The sequence below is a fragment of the Cimex lectularius genome, unplaced genomic scaffold (assembly GCF_000648675.2).
Source record: "Cimex lectularius strain Harlan isolate CLEC.00 unplaced genomic scaffold, Clec_2.1 scaffold56, whole genome shotgun sequence".
Classification (NCBI taxonomy): Eukaryota; Metazoa; Arthropoda; class Insecta; order Hemiptera; family Cimicidae; genus Cimex; species Cimex lectularius.
The window spans coordinates 1,453,105-1,459,104 of record NW_019394202.1 but is presented as its reverse complement, the minus strand read 5'-3'; the positions used below and the strand labels follow the sequence as shown (position 1 = coordinate 1,459,104).

Below are 6,000 nucleotides of genomic sequence, written 5' to 3'. Positions count from 1 at the left end.
ACTCTCACTCACTCTCTCTCTCTCTCTCTCTCTCTCTCTCACTCACTCTCTCACTGCGACTGATTCCAATTTCTTCTCCTCCTCCTCACTTTGACTGATTCCTTACATCTTCTTCCTTTCTCTCTGACAGATTCCTGACTCCTATATACCCATATCTTATGTAGCTACTTTTAAGTGTGTGCAGGTGTAAGACGGGTTTGTAGCGGGAGTCCGTTACTATTCTTATCTTTCTTGACGATCTCCCAGAATATATTGAATGTGATCTACCATTCTATTTTGTAATCAGATTTGTTTCTATACAAAAATAATGCAATCTAATTCTGACCTTCTTGTTTCAGGAAAGGAGAACATATGGAGTGGAGAATTAGGAAAAAGAAATTCCAGGTATAATAGAAGCATATAAAATCAACTTTACAGTGGTTACGGGTTATTCTTTGCAGAAATATGCCCTCTGTCTGAGCGGAAAATAAATACCTTAATGAAGAAGTCGTCCCGGTAAAAAGAGAGAACGGATATACTGCTATGAAAGCCTGATGAGCTCAAGATTGGGAACCTTTAGGTAAGTCAAGTGGGCAAAATCTAATGAAAAGCAATTCCGCATTGGCGGGAAGTCAGTTTATTACGACACCTTTCTTCCGGTGAACATAACAATTTTTCCAACAGAGTGAAGGATATTAAATTAAACTTGGCAACTTGTTTTTCCTTTCGCCGGTGTGTCAAGTTATATTAAACTTGGGGTAAACCCTCCAGTACCCTTTTTAGGAGAGTTTCTCATAGTTTTCCGTATTATTAAAACTCTCAGAAAATTCCACTGTCGCGGTGAAACGTCAAAATTAATTACAATTAATTAAGGTTTTTAGTTGAGATAAAAAAGTCAATGGCACGAATTGAAGTCAAAATTAATATTGTGGCGCTCGCCATTCGGCTTCTCGATCTACCTAATTAAATGACGGCAAACATGTTGGCAGTCGAGGGAGGACAGGGCTAAAGTTTAAGTCACTTGGTACGACGTTTGCAGTTCATATTTCAAATTAAGTGTCGAAAAAAAACTTAAAAAAATATAGTGAGCAGTCTATGCTCCATCATGTAACTTATAATTAACTGATTTATAAATTGTTAACCCTAAGTTCTGAACGAATAAAATTAATAACCGATACCTTAGGGAATGATTTGGATTGTTTTTAATCTAAGTAATTAATCAGAAATCGTAAGATGCGGTCTGGTGTGATGTAGGTTTCAGAAAAACATTTTCTTTATCGTGCCAACGTTTCGATCTTTATTGAGATCATCTTCAGTGCTTAAAGTGTTTGTCTTCTGTGTAATTGTGTCATTCTTGCGTGTCGTGTTGAGAGTGTCCGTGTTTAATCTAATGATTTACTTCCTGCGCCTGACAGAACAAGCGATTATAAGCAGAAAAATTGTTTTTCGTTGTTTGACTTTCACATGTCATATGACCCCGTCAACAGATCTTATCTTTATGAGAAAACTTGAGTATACAGCAATTGATCTCTTTGGTAAGAATGTGTCTGACTAGTGCTATAGAAGAATGACCGAGTGTGATTTTCAATGGATTTCCAGACCAGTCCTCGCCATAGGTCGATATCGTCCCTATTTTTTTTTAAACATTTCTGTTTCTAGTGCAGTCCGAATCAGGCTGAGCCGTCCAAAGATCTGTGGAGGCTTCGGCTCAGGGACGTTGACTTTCACTATAAACGAGAAAATTTTGCAGAGGTAGTTAAGTCCTGTGGGCATTTTGGATGGGAATGCAAAATGGCTTTCCATTTTATATTATATTTTATTTCCATATTATAGCCAAGCCATATAGTTGGGTGTAAAACTTCCCATTATATGCGATGCACGTTGATGAGCAGCAAAATTCAAGTATCTCCAGGAACAATTGTTTGGGTATGTTGGTGTGTTCCTGGATAATGGTCCATTTATCTTCAATTGTTGTAGTGGCAGTATCCAGTGGTACGTTGGTGAATAGTGAGACAGCATCGAATGAAACCATCACATAGCCCTCCGGTACCCTGAGTCCCCTAATACTGTCAATAAACTCGTATGTGTTTTTGCAGTCATACGGATTATTGCATGCTAAACTCTAGATAGCTGGAAGGATGAACATGCTCAAATTAACCGTCGCTGATTCGTTCGTACTGACTGTGGGCCTGAGCTTTTTCCCGGGTTTGTGGTTTTCGGCAGTCCATAAATTCTACTTGGGACGGCATTGTATCTTATGAGTTTGTAGTACTCAACTTTGTTTATGTGGTTGCCTTGTAGTAGTCCTTTGCAAAGTGCATTGCTTTTTGACTGTGTTTGCGTTGTTGTGTCCTTTTTGATTTCTATGTAAGTTTGTCAATGCGACAGTATTTCCTCCATCTGCTGCTTATATTGTTGCGTGTCCATGAGTACTGTCGAGTTACCTTTGTCCGCTCTGGTTAATAAGATTTTGTCGGCATTATCTCGTAGAAATTTATTAGTGTTTTTTAGTGCATTTTTGACGTTACGGGATAGGACATAGGGCCTTTTATTATTGGACTTGCAGTGGTTGGTGTGGTTTGTTATGATGTTGGTGATCTTATTTCTTGTTAAGTTCCTTCCCTCCTCATCCCCAATTATGGACGATATAATGACTTCTGAGTCCACACTAATTCTGGGAATGTATCTCTTGTATAAGTTGTCAGGAATACTAAATTTGGGGCCAAGACTCAGTACAAGTAGAACATCTTCAGGCACATCCACGCTAGATATGTTAGACACCCAATCCTTGTTGCCCTGTGGGTCGATAACTTGACTTTGCCATTTAGGTCGGTTGTTCAGTGAAGGGTTTATTATGTGTTCAAATTTCTTTTTGAGCCTCTCTTTTTTGTCCTTTAAGGTTTTTTTTTAGGCCGACTAATACAAGGACATTAACTCTGCTTCACAAACAAGCGATTAAATCTAAGAGGAACCCAAGGATGTCTAAAGTCCTTAGTGCCGCCACCAACGATCATTTCCATCCCACCCATAAAACAATGCGCTGGGTCGATGAAAAGGGAAAATAATGAAAATATTATAAATATATTAGAAAAGTCCCATTGTGTCTGGATGCAACTGCATTAAAATAACACATTTGCAAGAAGTAACTCCTTCCTCCAGGATAAACCAGGAACTTAGTATAAAGGTATTCGTCGGCTTAGAACTTTGGGATAGTCCTTGATCAGAGAAAATTACGCCCTTTCTGTTCATAAAAGCAGGTTGTTCATAAGCCATGGCAAGAAATACTCGTTGATTGAGTAGATTTGTGGTGATGGTTAGGCCACGTGGCAGGGGTTTATAGTGCAAAATACCTTAGAATAGCTTTTAGAAGTACGGGTTCACTTAAAAACATCCTCTCAATACCTAACGACAAGGTAGACAACTTGACAAAAAGCGGGATTTACCAACATAATCGTAATGATTTTGATATTAAATATATAGGACAAAGCGGTAGAGAAATAAAAACGAGAGTAAAAGAACACTTGTCTAAATCGAACAAATTTTTCGGAATTTAAGGACCACCTAAAAGAAACAAAACGTAATTTCAATTCAAATTTAAATACAACAGTGTTACATACTTTCAACGAAGGGAGAGAACTAGATTGGTTTGAGAAATTTGAAATTAAAAATGTAAAATTGAATGGAGATAAATGCATTAATAACAGATTCACTAATTTCGTGGTCCTCTTGACCAATACATTACAATTAATTAAGGTTTTTAGTTGAGATAAAAAAGTCAATGGCACGAGAGGGATTCGAACCCACCATCTTCGGCTAGATACGCCGCTGCTCTACCACTTGAGCTATCGTGACCTCGATCCTCTCGGACATTAACTTCCCATCTCAACCCCACCTTTTGATTTCCCCTCCTTTTTGCCATTTTTCGAATGTCGTGTAATCGTCGAGAATCCAATCCGATTACACGGCATTTGAAAAAGGAGGGAAAATTCAAAAGGTGGGGTTGATATGGGAAGTTAGCGTCAGAGTGGATCGAGGGCACGATAGCTCAAGTGGTAGAGCAGAGGCGTATCTAGCCGAAGATCGTGGGTTCGAATCCCGCTCGTGCCATTGACTTTTTTATCTCAACTAAAAACCTTAATTAATTGTAATTAATAATAGATAGATTTTGATTTACCTCCCATTTTAAATATGTACATAAATAATATTAAACGTCCAAATAATTAAATTAATTATTTTAATTGTTATTATTTTTATAATAATTTAATAATATTAAGGTATTATTATATTTTTTATCTTTTATCTTTACTCATTAATTTATAATTAATTTCTTACAGTATTTACCATTATTATATTTACTTGTGTTATAATTCCCGCTTTTCGCACGTTCAAATTGAGCGCCATTAAACAACAGCTCTTCATTGGAAGGTCGCGTTGGCGGGGTTCTATTTTACAATTCGTGTCGAGGGACGTGGTTGTAAAAATCCTTCAACCTGATGATGAGCTAAAGAGCTCGAAATCCGGATCGTTCGAAAACTACTTACTGTGAGTAGGAGCTATCTTTTTAAAAAAAGGATTGAACACCGCACTCACTCCATCGTTCAACCCCGTACTATGCCCGCCGTACTCCTTTAAAAACAAAGCATCACTTTTTGTTGATGAGTATTTCGTTTTCTCGTCAATAGGACAGAGTCGTTTGTCGACTGCCAATGGTAAGACATCCTGGGTGCTAATGTATTCATTTTTCGTCCCATGTGTCAAAAAGAGCCGGTCGAAAAATCTCTGTATTTTGTGCTGTGACAGGAATGAAAGGCAAATGTATAGACGTAAAAACTTGTTACCGTCGGTCAATTTAGGAGGATCCCATTTCTCAGCTTTCACGACTTCCCAAGTCGATATAAGCTAGGGTGAATGGTTTCATCACTTACTGAAGTAGTCATTATTCAAGGAAATCAAGTACGGAATTTATTTATCAAACGTATTTAATAAACGGTAAGAACAATAATCACCAGTCCTATACTGTAATCACTAGGATACAATAGCTCTCAAAGGGCGCAGTATACTACACCCTGGAACCATATCTTAATCACCCTCCAAATTCACTTTATTAAAGTACAAAAGCTACACTTACGTTGAAACTCCTGACATGTTTGATTCGAACCAATTCGATAACTTCCCTCAATACGATGTCATTCAAGACGGAAGGTCGACCAGAACTTGATTCACCTTCAATCCCCTCATTCCTAGAAACAAAGTTTTTGAACGACTTTTGGCCAGAGGATTCGCTTCGTTTTTCATCCCCGACTATACAATATTTTCATGGGTAGTTGAATTAAAATTGTGTATAACGTAACAACGTGAAAAGTCTAAAAGGGAGTGGTCGAGGGTGGGTTTTAATTTTTTATACACAGACTTTCGGGGCCATTGTTCGTAAAACAAATTAGTCCATTCCGTTTTACCAGGATCAGTTTATTTCTTTCAGCTTGCTGTGATTGTTTCAATTTCGTTCTACAATGAAAAATGAATTAATTAAGTTAACCGGCGAACAGTAGTCATCATTTTTCCCGTCTCGTAGAGATTGGCGTGGGAACGTTTCGTTTTCATTTTCTAACAATGACCCACGCATCCGCGGTTGTTATTGAACGCCAGTTTTTCGTCGCAATATGATATAAAAGTGTTAGATCCTAACGCGACTTAGAATTGGCCATACGCGGTTGACACACTAACACGTCATTTTGGGTCAGAGCCCGCGTTTGAATAGAAAGGTTGCTCAAAGTACCACATAATTGAAAGGTATCATTCGTCGACTCCACATAGGGAGCGAGAACGCTTCGGCATGGCAGCGAATCTTTAAGTCCTCTATTCCGATTCCTGGAGGAAACTATTTTTAATGGCGGGCGTGATGTCCCGATGGAGTAACCGATATTCCGCCATCGATCTCTTACTTACTCATTCATGCCAACAAACAAATATAAGAAAAACACTGTACAGCTACAAATGACGACGTCGAAGTCACGATAGCTC

General features: G+C 38.2%; 1 protein-coding gene across 2 annotated transcripts in view; it reads left to right on the top strand.

The window, feature by feature from the left end:
• Positions 1–336: 336 nt before the first annotated feature.
• Positions 337–6,000, top strand: part of LOC106666593 (TWiK family of potassium channels protein 7-like) — a 35,626-nt gene continuing 29,962 nt past the window's right edge. Inside the window, exons 1-2 of one of the 2 annotated variants that reach the window (XM_014393878.2) lie at positions 337–384; positions 441–559. The gene's annotated coding sequence lies outside the window, so the exon portion shown is untranslated. The remainder of the gene's footprint in view (positions 385–440; positions 560–6,000) is intronic. The other variant, XM_024230141.1, reaches the window with a different exon arrangement.